The sequence below is a fragment of the Cervus elaphus genome, chromosome 30 (assembly GCF_910594005.1).
Source record: "Cervus elaphus chromosome 30, mCerEla1.1, whole genome shotgun sequence".
Taxonomy (NCBI): domain Eukaryota; kingdom Metazoa; phylum Chordata; class Mammalia; order Artiodactyla; family Cervidae; genus Cervus; species Cervus elaphus.
The window spans coordinates 50,193,687-50,218,172 of NC_057844.1; positions in this window are offsets into that span (position 1 = coordinate 50,193,687).

Below are 24,486 nucleotides of genomic sequence, written 5' to 3' on the forward strand. Positions count from 1 at the left end.
TCTTTTATGGGTACCTGAAGTGGGTATTGGTGAGAGCATCATGCTTTGTATTTGTTCAAGTTTTCCAGTTGCTTTCTGCTTATTCAAATTTTCAGCAGGTATCCTCAGAGCTGTTTGAAAGTCTGAACAGTGAAAGACTTTTCAAGGATATACTTGTGTGTTTTTTTTTCCCACCTAAACATCTGCTTTATTTCTTTCCAGTCAGTTCTATTGTCAGGATTCACCCTTCCCCTTCCCCCAGTGCAATTTCCTAGGTATAGTGCTCCAGCATGCATTATCTCTTTGACTCTTATGTGATCACTGCTATCCTGAAGTCATCTGAAACAATCATTTTGACTAAGAAGACAATAGCCCTAATTGTTTCTTTTCATAAGGCTAAATAAAGTGTTTAACTGAGGAATCTTAACAGTTTTTTTGCACCAAGTACTTTTACATTTTATCTCCCACTTTCTACATATACAAGATCTGGAAGCAATCAGATTTTATAAATTTTTTTTCCTGCTTCTCAAAGCAGCCAATTTTTGCCCAAGTTTATCTTTTTCCTGTAATACTTTGCTTAATCCAGCAATTGTCATCCAAAACAGTATCTCCTTCTGGCTTTTTCAGCCTCTTCTGTCATCGATTCTGGATTAATGCTGTCTGCGGTGATAAATGGACCCCCAACTTTTAGTGCCTTATTTCTTGTTTATGTAATAGTTCCTGGCTGGTGGGAGGCATTCTTTCATGAGGTATTTCAGAAATATTGAGTCTTTCCATTGGTACTGTAGTTTTCCAGAACCAGTCAGTAGAAAGGGAAAAGCACACAGAGAAGGCTCAGGGCTTAAGTCTGTGTAGATAGTAACATACATATTCCATGCACACTCTATTGGTAAGAACTAAAGACATGGGCCCCGAGTAGACGTGTAAAATTAATCCTGGGAAATGGAGCCTATGGTTGTGAATTGGCATCCTTGCAATGAGTCTATAACTTGGAAGAGGAAGAAAAAATTCTTGTAGACAGTTGTCCATCTCTACCACATTTTGGGGGATGCAGAGCTAAATTTGATAAATTTGTGGGGATGCAGAGATAAATATGTGGGGATGCAGAGTTTGAGCAAGCTCCAGGAGATGGTGAAGGATAGGGAAGCCTGGAGTGCTGCAGTCCATGGGGTCGCAAAGAGTTGGACATGACTGAGCAACTGAACAATGACAAGAGATAAATTATCTGCCACATTGTATTATTTTCTACCATTTGTCTTCATCTTTAGTATCAAAAAATATTTATTTCAGAACTCTTTCTGGGACTTGCCTGGTGACCCAGAGGTGAAGAATTCACCTGCCAATGCAGGAAACAGGGGTTCACCCCTTGGTCTGGGAAGATCCCGCATGCTGTGGAGCAATTAAACCCTGGCACCACAACTATTGAGCCTGTGCCTAAGAGGCTGGGAGCAGCAAAAACTGAAGTCTGTGCAGCTAGAGCCTGTGCTCTGCAACAAGAGAAGCTACCACAATGAGACGCCCACACACCGCAACTAGAGAGTAGCCCCCAATCTCCTCGCTACAACTAGAGAAAAAGCCTGAGCAGCAATGAAGACCCAGCACAGCCAAAAATAAATAAATACATAAAATTGTAGGGAAAAAAAAAAGAATTCTTTCTATCTCTGAAAGCCTTCACACTTTACTAACACCAAGGAAGATGTTTTTATTTCTCTTTTCAATTATTTTGGTTGTCTCCAATTTAATAAGTAGAACAGTTATTTGATGTCTTATTGTATTAATTATAAAAGAAGTAATCTGTTTTAAGGCTGAATAACTCAGCTACATAAGATGCTTTTCAGCTCATGGGACTTCCTCCTTTCTTTGGGATCGTTTTCTACAATATATGACAATGACCTTTGACCAAGGGCTGCTGATACAAACTGGGCTACACATTCTTTTTAAAAGAAAATGAAATATGAAAACAGGGAGACATAATGTTTATGACCCATGAGAGTTGAGTCATTCAAATGGTAGTTCTCTAGCAGTAAACATATTCTTGGTATCTTGTGCCGAGATTCCTTCAAGTTACCTTCATTTCTTCCTCTCCTGAAAGTTTTTTGTTCAATTCCTTCTGCAGCATCTTGAGAAACAGCAGCACTCTCCCAATAAATTCTCCTTTATACTTAATCTAGCCAGAGCAAATCTCTGCTGTGTGTTAACTGCAACCAGGAGACCCTTAATTAGAACCCCAGGGAAGGCAGATTTATCATGGATTTCCATTATCTATCCGATATCCATTGGCATTTTGAAGATTTTTTTTCTCATTAATTCTTAAGTTAATGGCTTAGATCGACTGCATTATATTGTGGGCTATATGTCTTTTCAGAAGTCTAAGTGATTTCTTAGAACTAGATAAATGTTGTTGGCTACACTATTGAATAGGATGAAGTTCACGCATTTTTCTGCCTGCCTTTTTGTCAGCAACATAGTCGTCATAGGAAAAACAACATTTTTCTGGGATAGTGGTATTATAGACAGTCAATATCTTGCTCAAGGTCATATAATAGGTAAGTGATGGAGATGGTATATTAACTTCATCTGCAAGACCCATAGCAAAGGTAAAGACCTCACTATATATAAACTTTTACATGTCATACATTTAAATAGATGCTGAGAGACTGAAGATTAAAAAACCCTCTATTCTTTGAAAAATCTATGGCTTATCAGTAATTAAATGATATCAACAGAAGATGGTGGCTGAAAAGAGAACAGTATACTGGAGACTATGAAGATATGGAAAAGAAACCTGTATGCAGTGTGGGTATTTAAGGAATGCTTTTGGTTGAGAAAACATCTGAGCTAAGAGTTACTGAATTATTAGATGTTAACAGAGCAGCAAGATGGAAAGGATGAGAAGGGTCTCCTAAGAAGCAGGAAAAGCATGAGCAAAGTTATAGAAGAATAAATCTGTTGCTACTATGAAATACAAATGTTTGGAATTCAGAAAGCATAGGGTGGAGGGTAGGAAGGTTATATCTGACAGGCTGATAGTGATCAGTTCCTGAAGAATTTAGTGTAGCTAGCCTAATATTTGATTGAAGAGGGAACATATTGTAGTAAGGAAGAGCATGGGTTCTGGAGCCAGACTGCCTCAGCTTGATTTGTGGATCTGTATGATCTTCAGGCCAATTCAGTCACTCAGTCGTGTCCAACTCTTTGTGACCCCATGAACTGCAGCACGCCAGGCCTCCCTGGCCATCACCAACTCCTGGAGTCCACCCAAACCCATGTCCGTTGAGTTGGTGATGCCATTCAACCATCTCATCCTCTGTTGCCCCCTTCTCCTCTTGCCCTCAATCTTTCCCAGCATCAGGGTCTTTTCCAAAGAGTCAGCTCTTCGCATTAGGTGGCCAAATTATTGGAGTTTCAGCTTCAATATCAGTCCTTCCAATGAACACCCAGGACTGATCCCTTTAGGATGGACTGATTGGATCTCCTTGCAGTCCAAGCGACTCTCAAGAGTCTTCTCTAACACCACAGTTCAAAAGAATCAATTTTTCATTGCTCAGCTTTCTTTATAGTCCAACTCTCACATCCATACATGACCACTGGAAAAACCATAGGCTTGACTAGATAGACCTTTGTTGGCAAACTAATGTCACTGCTTTTTAATATGCTGTCTAGGTTGGTCATAACTTTCCAAGGAGTAAGTGTTTTTTAATTTCATGGCTGCAATCACCATCTGCAGTGATTTTGGAGCCCAAAAAATAAAGTCAGCCACTATTTCCTCATCTATTTCCCATGAAGTGATGGGACCAGATGCCATAATCTTAGTTTTCTGAATGTTGAGCTTTAAGCCAACTTTTTCACTCTCCTCTTTAACTTTCATCAAGAGGCTCTTTAGTTCTTCACTTTCTGCCATAAGGGTGGTGTCATCTGCATATCTGAGGTTATTGATATTTCTTCCGGCAATCTTGATTCCAGCTTGTGCTTGATCCAGCCCAGTGTTTCTCATGATGTACTCTGCATATAAGTTAAATAAACAGGATGACAATGTACAGCCTTGACATACTCTTTTTCCTATTTGGAACCAGTCTGGTGTTCCATGTTCAGTTCTAAACTGTTGCTTCCTGACCTGCATACAGGTTTCTCAAGAGGCAGGTTAGGTGGTTTGGTATTCCCATCTCTTTCAGAATTTTCCACAGTTTATTGTGATCCACACAGTTGAAGGCTTTGGCATAGTCAATGAAGCAGAAATAGATGTTTTTTCTGGAACTCTCTTGCTTTTTTGATGGTCCAGCGGATGTTGGCAATTTGATCTCTGGTTCCTCTGCCTTTTCTAAAACCAGCTTGAACATCTGGAACTTCACGGTTCATTTATTCCTGAAGCCTGGCTTGAAGAATTTTGAGCATTACTTTACTAGCGTGTGAGATGAGTGCAATTGTGTGGTAGTTTGAGCATTCTATAGCATTGCCTTTCTTTGGCATTGGAATGAAAACTGATCTTTTCCAGTCCTGTGGCCACTGCTGAGTTTTCCAAATTTGTTAGCATATTGAGTGCAGCACTTTTACAGCATCATCTTCCAGGATTTGAAATAGCTCAACTGGAATTCCATCACCTCCACTAGCTTTGTTTGTAGTGATGCTTCCTAAGGCCCACTTGACTTCGCATTCCAGGATGCCTGGCTCTAGGTGAGTGATCACACCATCGTGATTATCTGGGTCATGAAGATCTTTTTTGTACAGTTCTTTTGTGTATTCTTGCCACCTCTTCTTAATATCTTCTGCTTCTGTTAGGTCCCTACCATTTCTGTCATTTATTGAGCCCATCTTTGCAGGAAATGTTCTCTTGGTATCTCTAATTATCTTGAAGAGATCTCTAGTCTTTCCCATTCTATTATTTTCCTCTATTTGTTTGCATTGATCACTGAGAAAGGCTTTCTTATCTCTCCTTGTTATTCTTTGGAAGTCTGCATTCAGATGGGAATATCTTTCCTTTTCTTCTTTGCTTTTTGCTTCCCTTCTTTTCATAGCTATTTGTAAGGCCTCCTCAGACAACCATTTTGCTTTTTTGCATTTCTTTTTCTTGGGGATGGTCTTGATCCCTGTCTCCTGTACAATGTCACAAACCTCCGTCCATAGTTCATCAGGCACTCTGTCTATCAGATCTAGTCCCTTCAATCTATTTCTCACTTCCACTGTGTAAGGGATTTGATTTATGTCTTACCTGAATGGTGTAGTGCTTTTCTCCACTTTCTTCAATATCAGTCTGAATTTGGCAATAAGGAATTCATGATCTGAGCCACAGTCAGCTCCCGGTCTCGTTTTTGCTGTCTGTATAGAGCTTTTCCATCTTTGGCTGCAAAGAATATAATCAATCTGATTTCAGTGTTGACCATCTGGTGATGCCCATGTGTAGAGTCTTCTCTTGTGTTGTTGGAAGAGGGTGTTTGCTATGACCAGTGTGTTCTCTTGGCAAAACTCTATTAGCCTTTGCCCTGCTTCATGCTGTACTCCAAGGCCAAATTTGCCTGTTACTCCAGGTGTTTCTTGACTTCTTACTTTTGCATTCCAGTTCCCTATAATGAAAAGGACATCTTTTTTGGGTGTTAGTTCTAGAAGGTCTTGTAGGTCTTCATGGAATTGTTCAACTTCAGCTTTTTCAGTGTTACTGGTTGGGGCGTAGACTTGGATTACCATGATATTGAATGCTTTGCCTTGGAATCGAACAGAGATCATTCTGTCATTTTTGAGATTGCATCCAAGTACTCTTTTCATACTTTTTGGACTCTTTTGTTGACCATGATGGCTACTCCATTTCTTCAAAGGGATTCCTGCCCACAGTAGTAGATAAAATGGTCATCTGAGTTAAATTCACCCATTCCAGTCCATCTTAGTTTGCTAATTCCTAGAAAGTCGACGTTCACTCTTGCCATCTCCTGTTTGACCACTTCCAATTTGCCTTGATTCATGGACCTAACATTCCAGGTTCCTATGCAATATTGCTCTTTACAGCATCGAACCTTGCTTCTATCACCCGTCCCACCCACAACTGGGTGTTGTTTTTGCCTGGCTGCATCCCTTCATTCTTTCTGGAGTTATTTCTCCACTGATCACCAGTAGCATAATGGGCACCTACCGACCTGGGGAGTTCATCTTTTAGTGTCCTACCTTTTTGCCTTTTCATGCTGTTCATGGGGTTCTCAAGGCAAAAATACTGAAGTGGTTTGCCATTCCCTTCTCCAGTGGACCACATTCTGTCAGACCTCTCCACCATGACCCATCTGTCTTCGGTGGCCCCACATGGCATGGCTTAGTTTCACTGAGTTAGACAAGGCTGTTGGTCCGTGTGATCAGATCGGCTAGTTTTCTGTGATTGTGGTTTCAGTCTATCTGACCTCTGATGCCCTCTCTCAGTGCCTACCATTTTACTTGGGTTTTTACTTGTATGATCTTAGCAAGTTCTTTTACAACCATGTACCTCAGTTTACCTAGGCTTGCTTGTGGCTCAGTGGTAAAGAACCTGCCTACTAATGCAGGAAACATAAGAAAGGCATGTTCGATCCTTAGGTCAGGAAGATCCCCTGGAGAGAAAAATGGCAACCCATTCTAGTATTCTTACCTGGGAAATTCTATGGATAGAGGAGCCTGGCGGGCTACAGCCCATGGGGTCACAAAGGAGTCAGACACGACTTAGCAACTAAACAACAACCTCAGTTTACTCATCTGTAAGAAGGAGGTAATAATATTTGTTATAAAGATTAAATAAGTTAATATATATAAGAATGATTAGAATAATGCCTGGAAAATAGTAAGCACTGTGTAATATTTACTATTTAATTTTGACAGAATTAGTAGAACCTCTGCTGGTTGAGAAAAACATTTTAAATGATTCCCAGGTTTCTGAGTATCTTGATGATTGATGGTGCCATTCCCTAAAAATGAAAAATGTAGGAAGAAAAGCAAGGTTAGTTGAGGAATATAATGAATTTTGGCTTTAAAATGTGATTTTGATACTTGTGAGTCATTCAACTGGGCATATTCTACAAATATTAAATTTTGGAAAGCTGATATTCAGAGGTAAATTTAGAATACAAGAATCCTTATAGAGATATTGATGAAGCAATGATGGAGAGTAAGATATCCAAGATAAATGTGTGCAAAAGAATACTGGAATAAAGATGAAGCCAGAGGGCAAGAGTGGGTGGAACCTTTTGAAACAGATAGATGTAAATCCAAGGATTTGGATTCAGACTAGAGTGATTTTTCCTACTGCAGCACAGGAAGCTATTCTGTGAATTAGATAATGAAACTAAAATTCCCACAATGCCCATATGAGAGAGACTGAGAGAAAAAGGATACTTTCTACAATGTTGATGACAGTGTAACTGGCTAAACTTTCAAAAAAGACAATTAGTCTAAACATGAACGTGATCATTGACTTGGAACTTTCCCATCTAGAAGTATATATTAAACTGATTATCAGAGATACACAGATTCATATACAATCATGGATCTATCATGGTTTGTTTATAGATAAACCTTATGTCTTATTAAAATTTTTTTTCTATTTATTTGCTCCCCCCCCTCCCCAATTTGTTTGGCTATGATTAGTTGTAGCATTCGAAGTCTTAGTTGTGGCACATGGGATCTAGTTCCCTGACCAGGGATCGAACTGGGGCCTCCCACACTGGGAGTGTGGAATCTTAGACACTTCACCCCAGGGAAGTCCCTAGACTTTATTTTTTAGAGTGGTTTAGGTTCACAGCACAGTTGAGGGAAAAGTACAGAGAATTCCCACATACTCCCTGACCTCCATGCACACAGCAATCCCACTGTCAATGTCACACACCAGTCCATGGACTTACTTTAACACACCATGATCACTCAAATCCTGTAGTTTACATGAGAGTTCATGCTTGGTGTTGTACATTGTTTGGGTTTTGAAAAATATATAATGACATGTATTCACCATTACTAGTATCATAAAGTAGTTTTATTTCATTCAATCATGGATAGTTTTGTGCTATTTATAGTACAGGAAAAATTAGAGAACAACCTAAACATACAATATTGTGTGATAGCTAATATAAATAAGGGCTCATCCAACTGATATAATATGCAGCCCTTAAAAATACACTTGACAGCATATTTAATAATATGAGAAAATCCTTTTAATACATCATTAAATAAATAAGAATCAAGTAATGGAATTATATATACATCTTATTTATAGTATATATTCTACATTTTTGTATATGGTATAATGTTACTTTTATATTGTATGTGTATAAACTCACATGCATGCATGCATATGTAGAAACAGACAAAAGGCTGAACAGATATACATAAAGATGTAAAAGATTATTACAATAAAGCTGTAATAAATAGTTTCAACCCAAAACTTTTTCGTACTAAAAATCGAGTATCTGAATAACATATAACACTTTGTAGCTTAAAGTGTATGATGTGTTGATTTGGTACATTTGTGTATTATAATATGACCATTGTAGCATTAGCTAAAACCTCTATCATGTCACATAATTATAATTTCTTTTGTTACTGAGAACGTTAATGACCTAGTCTCTTAGTAATTTGAAGTATATGATAGACTATTTTTTAACTAGAATTGCATTGCTGTGTATTAGATCTCTAGAACTTATTCACCTTCTAAGTTTGTCCCATTTGACCAACATATCTCCATTTTCCCAACCCCCAGCCCCTGCTGCCCACCATTCTATTCTGTTTCCATGAGTTCAACTTTTTTAAGAGTCCTCACAGAAGTGATATCATACAGTATTTGTCTTCAGCTTCCTGACTCATCTCACTTAGCATAATGCCTTCAAGGTCCATCCTTGCTGTTCAAATGGAAGGATTCCACGTTTAGCTATTGTGCATAATGCTGCGGTAACCGTGGCAGTGCGGACATCTTTACCACTGGGTCACCTGGGAAGCCCTGGGACATCTTACACCGCCATGACACAGATATCACCTACCTCCTATTTCCTTGCCTAGAGACTCTAGCCTGTTTTCTGTGTGCACTCCCTGATTGAACCTTCTTGCACCACCACCCTCAGGAGTTCATATAAAGAGCTGGCTGTAGAGTTGGGGCAGGTGTGGGTTTGACACTCGGGGTGCTTGAGTGAGATTTTTCTGGCAACTCATGGGCAGGCTTCCCACTGGAGTCGAGAACACGCCAGCAGGAACCGTGTCTCTTTCATGATGTCTGATAATATCTGCCTCTTTTTCTGTCTCCTTCCTACCTCCTCCCACTCCCCAGTCATGAAGATCTTGCTTTAATGCCCCAAGGGCTTCAGGATTGAGGTGGGTTTCTTTAGTAGCATCTTGCACAGCTGGGGAAGCCATGTGTTGGCTCACTACCCTTCCTTTGAACAGACTATATTTACTGATGAGTGAGGGCACTATGTGATCAGAAACATAACACTATAACCCTTCTTCTCTTCAGCTTCATTGCTTCCAGGAGCTAGAGGTGTACAGTGGACCCTCCATATCCATGGGTTCCACAGCTATGAATTCAACCAATTGTAAATTGAAATAGCTTAAAAAAGTTCAGAAATTTCCAAAAAGCAGAACATGCATCTGTTCTCTGCAGCAATTATTTAGATAGCATTTATACTATATTAGGTATTGTAGATAATCTAGAGATGATTTAAAGTGTTTGGGTAAATATGCATAGATTATATGCAAATACTATGCCATTTTATATAGGGGACTTGAGCATTCTCAGATTTTGATATCCATGTGGGATCCTAGAATCAATCCATTGTAGATACTGAGGGATGACTCTATATAATGATGAGCCAGACAAAACTTTTGGGGATAGACTCGTTGTTTAAATGTTCTCTTTCTTGATGCTAATCTGAGTTAGCTGCTCATTGTTCTGAGTTTATTTATCATAGTCTCAGTTCAGTTCAGTTGCTCAGTCGTGTCCAACTCTTTGCGACCCCATGGGCTGCCAGGCTTCCCTGTCCATCACCAACTCCCAGAGCTTACTCAAACTCATGTCCATTGAGTCAGTGATGCCATCCAACCATCTCATCCTCTGTTGTCCCCTTCTCCTGCGGCCTTTAATCTTTACCAGCATTAGGGTCTTTCTAGATGAGTCAGTTTTTTGCATCAGGTGGCCAAAGTATTGAAGTTTCAGTTTTAGCATTAGTACTTCCAATGAAAAATATTCAGGACCGATTTCCTTTAGGATGGACTGGTTGGATCTCATTGCACTAGACTCTCAGTCTAGTCTAGTGGAATTCACTTAGCCCTGTCTGACTCTTTGCGACCCCATGGACTGTAACCTGCCAAGCTCCTCTGTCCATGGAATTCTCCAGGCAAGAAACAGTACTGGAGTGGGTTGCCACTCCTTTGGCTAGAGGATCTTCCTGACCCAGGGATTGAACCTGCATCTCCTGCATTGCAGGCAGATTCTTTACTATCTGAGCTACCAGGGTAACCCCTTATTTATCAGGGAGATAGCCAAAGAGTATGAATTCTGACTTAAGACAAGGTAAAATTCCTGCGGACCTGAGCTATGAATACTGAACAATCTTCTACCAGTTAGCTCAGTATTAGGGCATTAAGACCCTGGAGAAGGAAATGGCAACCCACTCCAGTATTCTTGCCTGGAGAATCCCATGGACAGAGGAGCCTCACAGGCTATAGTCCATGGGGTGGCCAAGAGTCAGACATGACTGAATGACTAACACACACACACAGGGCATTAAGATATGACTCAGATTACAAAATGGTAGTTTTCAAACTGATCATTGTGTGTGCATGTGTGTGTGCGTGTGTGTTTCCAGATGTCTCAGTAACCATGAGAAGAGAGAATAAGGATTTTCTGAAGTCAAGGTCAAGGCATACTTGGGCATTGGTTACAATACCATAAATCTCATCTTATTGGCAGTAGTCATCATGCAAAACACTTTTGGCTGCAATACATTTGAATCCTGACAAGTTTAGGATAGGAACAAATTAGACATCATTGTTAATCAGTTTTGAGGGTTATGTAGGATATATGCAGACCTAAGCAAAAAATTATTTTAGAACCAGTTTTGTCTTAACATATTTTGGAGAATATCCAAGTTTGACTGAAAAACAAACTGCTGAACTAAATTTGTGCTGAAATTGAACAGTTTGTGTACCAATTATCATCAAAATAATGCTCAGCCTTTTTTTTCTTTTTAATTCTTCCATTGGTAGCTTAAAACTTCACTTTGTGCATCTCCTCCAACCCATTGCTTTGAGTGTGGGCTAGTGAACCGTGGGTGGCTTTTTCTTTTTACAAGACTTCACAGTATGAGACAGAGATATGAGATATGTAAATATATACTATATGTGAATATGTTTATATTGTATATATTTAGATGTATTTAAGGAATCCTATAGATACACACTTATAATTTTAAGAAAGAGATAGGATTATTAAAAAATTTTCTAAAAAAAAAAATTTCTAGAATACTCTCTTAATGAAAAAATTTTCACAAAAACTAAAGATTTAAAGAAGGCCATGGTTAGTGGTTACCTGAATTAAATGAACATAGATCCTGAAGACAATGCATTTGCAGACCTGCATGCTAGCTTTACCTGCTTTTCCATAGTGACCATGATGAAAAAACAATGCCAGAACTAAAGGCCAACACTGCTCACCATAGACCATTTGGGGAATTGACTTGAACTAAATTGATCAGAGCCAAACTATGGGCTTCTCTGGTAGCTCAGATGGTAAAGAATCTTCCTTCTCTCACTTAGCACAACAAATTTTTTGGAGCATAATATCTATGAACTAGAAATAAGATCTAATCTGACTCTAAAAGTAACTTTTCATTTCATTCATTGCTTTAGAAGGCCTAAATAGCATATATACTGGATATATTGCCCAGGAAATAGTTCAAGTAGATTATATAAATAGTTCTTTTTGATTAAATAATTTGGATTGACTTATTTAGTAGTTTGGAATTTCAGCTTGGAAGTGAAGTGTTATATTAAAAAAATTCCCACCCCTGCTCCTCCAAATAAAAGCAGTCTAAAATAGGTTACATCAAACCTTTGGATCAGTTGTTTTACCTAAATGAAAGAATACATATATTTTGACTACTCACTTCAGTTAAAGTGATCTATCAGCCTGAAACTTACATATTAAATAAGCACTCTGAACATCTCTTAAGTGTATAATAAGGCTAGACACTGAGGATAAAGTTAGAAACAGCATCCAAAGAAACCTAGAAAAGTATTGAGTCACTGAGACTTTCTTCAAATTCATATATATATATATATATATATATATATATATATATGGGAGTCTAGAATATGGTACTGATGAGCCTATTTGCAGGAAAGGAATGGAGACATAAATGTAGAGAATGGACTTGTGGACACAGTGGGGGAAGGAGAGGGTGAGACAAATGGAGAAATCAGCATTGACATATATACACTATCATGTGTATAACAGATAGCTGGTGAGAAGTTTCTATATAACACAAGGCACTCTGTGATGACCTAGACTGGTGGGATCGGGGAGGGGAAGGAGGCTCAATAGGGAAGGGATGTATATACAATCATGGCTGATTCTCATTGTTGTATGGCAGAGACCAACACAACACTGTAAAGCAATTTTCCTCCAATTAAAATATAAATTAAAAAATTATCAGATGTCAGTGAGAGTCTAATAATAATAAATGATGGTCTAAAATATTTATGTAGCTTTGTAAATTAGTCCTTTCAGGTTCAGTTCAGTTCAGTTGCTCAGTCGTGTCCGACTCTTTGTGACCCCATGGACTGCAGCACGCCAGGCTTCCCTGTCCATCACCAACTCCCGGAGCTTGCTCAAACTCATGTCCATCAGGTCAGTGGTACCATTCAACCATCTCATCCTCTTGTCATCCCCTTCTCCTCCTGCTTTCAGTCTTTCCCAGCATCAGGGTCTTCTATATGAATAGCCACTCCTGTTTGTGAATTGAGGGGCTCTGTAGATATCTCCCAGCATGCATCTTTATTCCTGTCCTAATAAGGCTCATTGTCCACCACTAAATCCACATTACTTTGAGTTATTGATTTAATTTCACAAATATTTACTGGACTTTAATTATATTCTCACCACTGTGTTAGTTACTCAGGGACCCAAGAAATTGATCAAGTTTTGAGTCCTTAGTGTGAATACACCTCTCATAAGAAGATGCAGTGATTTTACCTGAAAGCAAAAAGGAGGCAGGACTTAGTCATCTATGTTAGGAGGAAGGTGAGATGGTTGAATCAGAAAACCAGAGAGAGTTTTTTAGGTTGGTAAGCTAAATGTAATATTCTGAAGAGAATGTTGCAAAGTATCTCATTTCACTTATTACAGGGATTTCATAGACTATATTTATGAGCCCAATAATTTTCAAATTGGTGAGTTTACAAAAAGCTCTCTCCCATATTTGGTAGTTCTGATATGGTTTATAAACTTTTAATATAATCTAAATTTTTAATTTAAAAAACCTTGAGTTTTAAATTAATAATCAAAAAGTTCAATAAGATGTTAACAGAAAGAAAGCTGTTTCTTAACAGTAGTATGCCACTGCTAAATTTCTTTTGCAATAATACACTCTTTTGAGATGACATTATTCATATGCCCTGAATATGACATTGAATTTGTAGTTGATTTGTAACAGTAGGATTGTTTTTCTTCATTTCCATTTGTTTCTACAAACTCTATTGCTGCATAACTTCCAGTTCATCTTAAAGTCATAAGTTCTATATATTAAAAGCAATGGAAAGTCATGCATATTTCAGTAGCAGTATAGGTATATTAGATATTCTAACTTTGGTTGTTTGCATTATAAGAAAACCCATCAATTACTCTGAACTGTGTCAGCCAAATTGAAAAGTCTAAAGGTATTAAAGGTGAAAGGGACAAAAACTCCCTGCTTATATTCAAGTTTCAACTCTCAAATTAATATGTTCTGGCTATGCTTCTTAAAAGAAAAATAAATCTGGACCTATAAACAGGAGACCACCTCAGATAAGTAATTCTGCTCTTGGTTGAATGGTGTGCATTTTCTTAGCTCTGTAAGTGTGAATTGACATAACAGATGCTAATGGTTTTAGGAAGTTGTTGAGGCCCAACAGGTCAATGATCCATGATGTCTAAATTTCTTAAACCCATATTTGCATAATTTACCTTTCAAACACTTCATAAACACATATTTATAGGATAGACTAGGTTTATAGGATAAACCACGTTAGTTTATTAGTTCTTGCCCATAAGCTCTGGGGACATTTGTGACTAGTAAAATTTTCATCAATCAGAAGCTGGCAAACTGTAAAACTTCAAATATTAAGATTCTCTCATTTAGGTGTGTGTCGTACATAATAATTTTATGAGGCAAGTCAGTGAATATTTCATACCTACATACCTGTGATGTACACTGTGCTGGAAATTGTACTTACAAAATGAGTAAGGCATTGACTCTTTCATTTCTGAACTCTTGTTAGTTGGTAAGTTAAATAGGTGAACTGATAATTATAATAGTTCTATTTTATCTTGCTCAGATGGTAAAGAATCTGCCTGCAGTGCGGGAGACCTGGATTTGATCCCTGGGTTGGGAAGATCCCCTGGAAGAGAGCATGGCAACCCACTCCAGTATTCTTGCCTGGAGAATCCCCATGAACAGAGGAGCCTGGTAGGCTACAGTCTGTGGGGTTGCAAAGAGTTGGACATGGCTGAGCGCATAAGCACATAGAGTAAATATGTTGTTCACTTAAAAGTTGGACTTCACTTAAAAGTTGGGTTCTAAGGTATGTTCTAGCATCACGAAAGCTTTTGCCTTTCCCTAAACACTGCTTTCATCTCCATCTGCATCTTCATTGTGAAAATCACCAGCCAGAATGATGAGCTGAAGATGCAGTAAAAGCCTAACACACTGTGTTCTCTCTCATTGATTGTTATAACCATGGCTCACCTCATTACTTTTTATGCTGTTAAAAAAATCTCTTATCATTTTCTCGTAAGTTCGAGTTTATAAGCATTGCTTAGTTGCTGGTCGTGTTAATTCAGATCGCATCGCTTCAATTCCGTTCAGTATAGTATGGGTGTGTGTGTGTGTGTGTGTGTGTGTGTGTGTGTTAGTCACTCAGTTGTATACAACTGTTTGCGACCCCATGGACTGTAGCCCACCAGGCTTCTCTCCCCATGGAATTCTCCAGGCAAAAATACTGGAGTGGGTAGCCTTTCCCTTCTCCAGGGGATCTTCCCAACCCAGAAATAGAACCCAGGTCTTCTGCATTGCAGGCAGATTCTTACTATGCAAGCCAGCAGGGAAATCCATAGTTTGGTTCTGATCATTTTAGTTCAAACCAACTCCCCAAATGGTCTAAGGTAAGCAGTGTTGGCCTTTAGTTCTGGCATTTTTTTTTTTCATCTTGATCATAATGGAAAAGCAGATAAAATTAGCATGCAGGTCAGCAAATGTATTATCTTCAGGATCTATGTACATTTAATTTAGGTAACCACTGCCTTAAAAAATGTGGATTTTTTTTTCATTAAGATAGTATTCTAAAATTTGTTTTATAATCCTATATCATTATTAAAATTATATGTCTGTACCTATAGAAGTCCTTAAATATATTTAAATATATTCAAATATAAACATACCCACACATTTACATATACACACCAGGACAGAGGAGAAAGTTATGGTCAACATAATTTAAAAGTATTTTTTCCTCATGTGTTTCTTCAAAATCTTTCAAGTCTACAAACCCCCGTGTGCTGAATTTCTTTTTTCTCCATGCCCTCCCTACTTCTACCTTCATTTTCAAATTCTAATTCTTTACACAGTGGAAACTTCTAGTGTCTTAATGTGGTTATTGATAAATTCCTGTTAAACAAATGCTACTGTATTGATTTTTATTTCAAACTGCGTTTATATATGTACAGTTCAATTTACCTCAACAAATGTTGTTCTATCATTTTCTCTTTAGAAAGCAAAGGGCTATATATATTGGGTTTTTAAGCTGAATTTAAATCATTGAGCCTTGGTGTCTTCACCTGTGAAGATGTTGTGAAGAAAACCACACTAGGAGAAGCAGGAAATATTAATTGCATCTCCATTGCATAATTTTAAATTCTGTGCATCCAAATTTCTGGCTTATAAGTGACAGATTGAAAATTTTAGGATTAGGAAGCCTCTTAGAAAGAATAAGGCATTTGTTTGAAGGTCTCATCAGAAGTTTAAAATCATAAATCTATGTTTCTCTCTTGACTTCTGGCAACCTGGATGGGAAGGTATATTAGGGTATGATTTTGCCATCAGCAAAGTGAATAGAGGGGATTTCAGAATGGGAGCCAGAGAGAGTACAGTGTACGATCCCAATGTCCTTGACTAGCCAAGGCCAGGCTAGATTCTGACATCTGCCTCCTTCATTTCCTGACTGCAAACCCCCATGTGCTAAATTTCTTTGTCCCCACACCCTCCCTACTTCCATCTTCATTTTCAAATTTTACTTCTTCACGCAGTGAAAACTTCTGGTGTCTTAATGTGGTTATCGACAAGTTATGAGAAACAATGTCTATTCTCTGACAGAATCCATACAAAACCTGCTGACTGAGATTTTCTTTCTAACTGCATTCTGCAATGTTTAATCTTTATTTTTTCCTTTCACTTCACATTCTAAACTAGAAATGATGAGATATTGGCAGTGACCTCAGTGACACTTTTTAATCTTCTCCTGTCACTCTTTAAGCTGTTATTTCAAGATTATTTTATTCTCCTGCCATTTACTTTTTCATCTGAATTTCAGTTTGTTTCTGTGTTCTTAGTGCATCTTTTTTTTTGGTGGGGGGAGAGAGCATTTATGAGAGATCTTACCAAATATACAGTATATGAAATTTCCTTTGAATTATAAAATTTTAGGTTGTTTTGTGCACTCCCCACCCCTCCCTGAGCAAACCGTTCAGGAAAGCAGACAAGAGCACATTTTATTCTAATTCTTAATAAGGGTGACTTTGTTGTTAATTTCTGTTATGGTAAGATTTATGTCCCTTGTTTACTTCTGTCTCTCTTAGAACCCATTAAAGTGCTTGCGTATGTGCATTTACTATTTGAAGGAGAGGGGATGGCATTTGAAAAAATTAACAGAATTCCTCTAGAAGCATAGTGGGCCAAATATAGATCCTACAAAAAACAGGCAGGAACGAATGGTTATGGTCTGTTGGGGAAATGAATTTTGTTTAGAATAAACTTTATGAAGAGTAACGGGAGAAGATAAAGATGAACATGTTTCTTTTGGTCAGAGTATGAAGGGCTGGGTCTGCCATGCTAAAGCAATTGTACTCTATCCTTTAGGCCAGGACTTACAAGCTTGAATTCCTATAGGTAATATTAAAGAATAGGGAGGCCAAAGTAAAGTATTTCATGTTCTCCTTAATTATTCTCCAAGAATCAACAGTTTGAACACTGAAATGAACAGGTCTGATTAGGAAGACTAAAGAGAATGGTGGGAAGCATGGCAACACAGAATGTACCTGCTCAGTTTAAGACAGTGGTGGTGCTCATCTTTTGCCTATTGATTCCATGTGGGAATTTGGGCACAGTGTCATCTGATATTATACTTGTTTTTCCAAGAGATTTCACAAATCTAAAATTTGGTATGAAAAGACCTGACATAAATTTTGATAGCAATGAAAATTAAAAAAAATAATTTATTTATTTGGCTGTGCCAGGTCTTAAGTTGTTGCATGTAGGATCTTTAGTTGTGGTGTGAGAACACTTAGTTGTGATATGTACGATCCAATTCCATGATCAGGGATGGAACCTGGGCCCCCTGCATTGGGAGCATGGAGTCTTAGTCACCAGACCACTAGGGAGGTCCCAGCAATTTCAATTTCTAAAGTATATATATATATACCAATGATGTGAAGACCAAATAAAGCAAGAAGGCAATGGCACCCCACTCCAGTACTCTTGCCTGGGAAATCCCATGGACAGAGGAGCCTGGTAGGCTACAGTCCATGGGGTCACGAGGAGTCGGATACGACTGAGCGACTTCACTTTCACTTTTAACTTTCATGCACTGGAGAAGGAAATGGCAACCCACTCCAGTGTTCTTGCCTGGAGAATCCCAGGGACGGGAGCCTGGCGGGCCGACATCTATGGGGTCACACAGAGTCGGACATGACTGACGTGATTTAGCAGTAGTAGCAATAGTATTTGCAAACTGGATATAAGCAATGGGAAGAAAAACGTCTACAAAAACTTTATTACCATTCTGTCAGGTTTGAGGCTTGGCCACTGATCAAAGGATCAGAATATAATAAAATACAACTGATTATTAAATTACAGTAAGATGTGAATGGTGTGGTACCTTTGATAATTCAGAAGGAACTTTAGAGTCTGGTGAAATTCCAGGGTTATAATGCTGATAATTTTTGTGCTATGGGAACAAAAGTGCAATTGGTCTCATGCTAAAGTGTCAATTAGTAGAATATGGTATATTAAATTTTTATTCCTGAATTCAAAAGAATACTTAAGCATCTACTTAGTGCCAGGCACCGTTCAAAGTGCAGGATGTTGAGTTTTGACAAATTCTGTAAGAATCCCCACCCTCAGAAAGCTTGCATTCAGTAGCGCTTTTTTAAGTTGATGAGGTCATCATGTCTACAAACAATGTTACATAATCACATGCTTTAAAAATAGTAATGATTATTTCAAGTTCTGGTTTGAAAAATAATTACATTCTATTGACCTTTCATTAGTTTTCTCTAATTGTGTTCTTGGCTTGCCCCCCAGTACTCAATTCATTAGCTTGTGTTAATTAGAATTCTGGAAATACACTTGAAAAACCATAATCTTAATTTTAAAAGTGAAATTATTGGCTCTATGTTCAAATATTAGCTACTACATATAATTTATTAATGGACTCAGTAAGGTGGCCTAGAGCTAGATGTGACAGTGGGAATTTTTGACTTTATTTGGCAAACCATAAATGCCAAAGTAACTTATGAAATCCTCAAATTAAATAGTAATTAAGTTTTTGCATGAGCTTTTTTCTCTAATAGGACTAAAGTGGATTGGAAACAAAAGAGATTATATGAATAATTGCAACTGGGTCATGACAGGGCAAAATAGTGAATGTGAAACAGTAATAATAGACACATTTCCTCTCTGTTTATGGAAACTATTCTCAGATTTAGAGATATTTCTTTCAGGTCAAAGGGAATAATTCTGTAAAGATATTTCAATATTCTTACATGGAACTTTCAGTCTTTAGGGGAGAAAAATAAATAGAGTAATACTCATAGTCTCTAAGCTATTTAGGCAACAATCAAGACAAACTGCAGACATGAGATACTCTTGTGAATAGGTAAAGTGAATTTAGAACCAGTTTGGATAGCTTGGGACACAATGTTGTATAAATAGGTAAAATTCTTAATCAGGTTTTCTGCAGCATCACTTCTAAAACCAGGACTAGCAAAGAGACACAGGAGCCTCACCTCTCCGCTTCCTAGTCTAGCTTCCCGGAAGCAAGCATAGATATATAGTTGAATTAGTGGCAGTTTTTAAATGACACCTGGGCCTGTTTTCTGTTTAGTCAAATGGTATCCTAAGATATTCCAATTTGTTTTCCTTTCTTCCTTAGAGCTAATGTTAACTTTTGTATTTTTCACTGGGATATGTTTCAGAATTCTGTGTGTGTGTTTGTGCTCAGTTGCTCAGTTGCGTCCAACTCTTCCATGATTCCATGGACTGTAGTCCTCCAGGCCCCTCTGTCCATGGAATTTTCCAGGCAAGAATACTGGAATGAGTTCCCATTTCCTACTCCAGGGGATCTTCTTGACCTAGGGATCGAACCCTGAGTTTCTTGTGTCTCCTGCATTGGCAGGCAGATTCTTTATCACTAGCGCTACCTAGGAAGTCCTGTTCTCTATGATTCATGTTTTCTCTAAATGTTCAACAAAGCTGACATAGTCAAGCATAATCAGTTACATTTCTTTCTTGAAAGATTCCCTTCTGGAGCCAGGTATCTTCTGGCCTCAATAGAGGTTGGCAAATACCTTGATCTGCTGGCCAGATAATCCTGTACTATTCGCTTGCGCTGATTCCTGGACTCATGTCTTTCTCTTTATTGATTTTTATCCTTGTTTTGTTGGAGCACTTCCTTCTGTAGCTTCTTACACTGTGGCAGTTAGTGGAAAGTTTCAGTTTATAGAACAGGGAACAGATACATTTTTCATTCACTCATTCTACAAACATTTGTTGAATCAGTAATAGGCATACACATTCAGTCATCAGCATTCAATAATTTCTCAGAAAAATTTATTAAGATATAAACTGGAGCATGCCACATCTTTGCTTAAAACCCTTTGGATTCTTCCCTTTGTGTTTGGAATAAACTCCAAGCTGACCCTCAAAGTCCTGAATGATTCAACTCTGCTTCTCTGGCTACCCTCCTTTCATACCACTCTCAGTCTTGCGTCACATGTTCCATCACCCTGGCCATATGTTGGTTCCAGAAACAGACCTGGGTCCTCAACACAGCGCAACTTTTTCCACAGCCTATGTGCTCTTTCCTCGGCTCTTTACATGACTGGGTCCTCACTATTTAGGACTTAGCTTCAATGTTCTCTACTGAGATAAGCCTTCTCTGAATGATCTCTCTAAAAAGGCCTTTTTATTCACTCTACGTTCTCCGTCACAGTGCCTTGTTTATTTCCTTTATTACAATAATAAACATTTTAATAAATGCTTGTATTTATCGACTTGCTTATTGCCTGTCTATTTCATTGGAACACAAGCTTAATGAAGGCATGGTCTTTGGTTTATTCTCCACTGTGTTTTGGGGGACTAGTGCAGTGTATGAAATGGAATAGCTTCCAAATGCTTAATGACTCCAATCGGTTTGAAACATGTAACTGAAATGACTGGTGCATGGACCACACTGCTTGGGGGAAAGTGTGGAGACATGAACATGACTGCTGCGTGCCTGGTTCGGGTCCTACTCTGATTTTTCTTCTCACTCCTGGGTCTGTAATAGTCCTGTGTCCCTTCATGCTCCTGGGGAGCTTTCTCTGCTCCCCTCTGCCTGAGTAATTTCCGCTTGACCTCCAGGCATTCCATCCCATTTCAGTTCCTCTGTGGAATCTGTTCTGTGTTTTAAGACTGGGTCCACTGGTTGTTTCCTAAGTTCCTAGACTCTCTGTATTAAGCCCTTGATAATACTTAGCTTATGATCAAAATTGACCTTTGGTTTCTGTGTTATTCATGTAGAAAATAAACTTCTAGAGAGCAGAGAAACTAAACCTGGTTCACTTTTTTCTCGGTATATGCAGTGAAGGCTTGAAAGTAACTATTCAGTTAATAATTGTTCATTGAAAAAAAAAACAGGTAAATAAGTACTGATAGAGAAAATACTATACAGGAAATCATATCTTTAGAAAAATGTTTTGGGGATAGAATGGCAAAAAACAATCAGTAGAGAGGACATTAAAATTTTTTTTAATGAGGTGATAGGTAGTAAGAACATAGCCTGAGGAAAATGCAATAATAATTTTGTGTAAGCATATCAGAAATGATGACATTCATCAATGCCAAGGCCACTGCATTGGCATTTCAGTCTTTAGTAACAGTGAGAGATTTCTGATTCTACTGCAGAAAGAGATGCTGACTCTCAAATGAAGAGGTTATATGATGAACACAGACATACCCACACACACAGTCATAACAACTAACGTACAATAGGAACTATGCTATAAGTTATTCTTCTTCTTCTAATATGTGCTGGGCATTGCATTAACATGCCTCCCTTACATCATCTCTACCAGGTCAATAACTGAATATTTTCCTAGTTTTTAGATCTCTGTTCAGATATCTGGCCACTTCAAAACATGTGCTCTTTCCATCAACTCCACTACTTGTCACTGTGAATAAGCAAACCAAGAAAACAAACATCTTTGTTGAGTTTTAGCTGTGAAATCATGTGCAAATTGGTCAGGTGTAATGGAACAGAGGACATGAGGCACATTCAGGGGGTGTGGTGCTGGGTTACAGATCTGAGGCTGGAGAGCATGTGGCTCACTGAAGCACCTGTAGCTAGACCCCGGGAGGCCAAGTAGAGAGAAAAACAATCAGGGAAGGACATAGGAACCAGGCACAGAGCAATCATGTTTATTTCTTCAAACAATTTTCCTTTAGCAGTATAGACTGTGCACCAGTCACGTCAGTTCAAATTTTCCAGCTGATTAGATTCTCTCATGCATCAGTAAATATCAATATTTCTTGGAATTGGCCCATTTGATCTAGATGGTCAAATTTGTTGGCATGGAGTGTTCATAGTATTTGTTCATTGATTGTCCTTTTCAATGTCAATGTCAGTGGCAATGATACTGATGTCTCTTTAATTTTCTGATATTAAATTTGTAATTTGTATATTCTTTGTTCCCCCTTTTAAAAAATTTTTTTTCCTGGTTAGAGGCTTATTAATTTTATTGATCTCTTCAAAGAATCAACTTTTGGTTTTATTGATTTTCTCCGTTGATTTCCTATATTCAGTTTCATTGATTTGAGCCTCTTTTTTGCTGACAGGCTGCTAACTGGAGGACATATGCTGGTCTTTTGTTTTCTGCCCTGGAACTTCTCTAACTCAGGGAATGGGAGACCTGTGGGAGTGCACCCAGCACAGTGAGCAACTCAGAACTGCTGGTGATGAGTTCTGAGATATATCCTTTAGCTTCACGACGGGTTGGTCACCCATTGTCCACACTGGTTTACAACACAAGAACATGGCCTTATAGAGACTTGTCTCCCTTCTCTTTGACCCTGTGTATCAGTCAGGTTTTCCAGAGAAACAGAACTGATAGGGTGTGTGTATTTAAGTATGTAACAAAAGTATGTGCATATATGCACATAAATTTATTACAAGAAATTGACTCATATGTTTCTATAGGGTGAGCCTGTAGGCTCATGACCCAGGAAAAGTCCATGTTCCAGTGTAAGTCCAAAGACAGGAAAAGGCTGAAATCCCAGATTGAAGGAACTCAAGGAGGAATTCTTGTGTATTGAGGGAGCGTGAGACTTCTTGTTTATTCAGGCCTTCAGTTGAGTGGATGAGGCCCACTTACATTAAGGAGAACAATCTGTTGTTCTCAATCTACTGATTTAAATATTAATTGCATCCAAAGGACCCTCATATGTATGCTTAATCACTCAGTTGTGTCTGACTCTGTGATGTCATGGACTGTAGCCCATCAGGATCTTCATGGGGATTCTCCAGGCAAGAGTACTGGAGTGGGTTGCCATGCTTTCCTCCAGGAGATCTTCCCAATCCAGGGATTGAATCCAGGTCTCCAGCCTTGCAGGCAGCTTCTTTACCATCTGAGCCACCAGGGAAGCTCAAAGACCCTCATAGAAACACCCAGAATAATGTTTGACCAGATACCTGGACATCCCATGGCTCAGTCAAACTGATACATAAAATTAACCATCACTCCTTCCCTGGCCCTCCACTCCTGCTGCCTGCCTCACATATAAAATAATACACTTGTATACCAACCCTGTCTGGTTTAGACTTGAGCTAAGACATCCATGTGATATTTAGTATGTGAAATAAGGCTTTGACTAGATGGGTGCTAATACTGGGTAAGAAATGGGTAAGAAATGTTTATGACTGTTGCAATTGCTATCTGAGTCACTAAGCAATAATAAAATGATGTTGTGTATGCATATGCATTTTCTACTCTTCTTTCAAGATCTTTTGAGATGTAAAATTGATCTATGTGAAATAAAATTCTACCATTTTCCCAGGCATTGAAGCCGGGTGCCTGTTTGAACCCATGGGTGCTCTATTTAAAGGGAAGGATAATGCCTAAGAATGTTTCTAATTTTCTGCCATCACCCTTTTAGCAAAGTAAAGAATAGTGGAGAGAGGAGTGGGAGAAAATATACCAAATCCTTTGCTCTAATTTGACATGCTGAGTTTTGCTAAATTTATCCTAAGAATAGCTACAAAATACTGGTTGCTAATAAGACCCATCATTACTATTAATGGCTTGAACAGTCGAATTCACTTTATTTTATTGAATGAGAGCAAAACTTAAAATCTTTGAATAACTCAACATGGTCTAAAGATTTAAAAAACTGTACTACTTAACACGTTCACATTCAAGAAGGATTTGCTTTTCCTGATTGACAGTAGCTCTGTATACATACATATATATGTTAAAATATAAATTGACAAAAAAGCCATACTTTGCTAATCATATGTAGCCTTTAAAACTTCAAAACAAATGATATTTATTATGAGAAAGAGGTATTCAAGTAAATGCAGAAAGGATTACATACTGCTTTTGCCAACACTTGACCTTTCAAGCTGCCTATCAATTGGAATGATTCTGAGCTCTTAGCATACTGACAGCCCACTGTGTGACTGATTGCTGGGAGAAATAGCAAATCCTTGACATCAGTTAACCTCTGACATTTTCCTTTAAATCATGCAGTGTTATTGTCTAGTGCAGGGGTGAAGGCAATTCATTTCTATTTG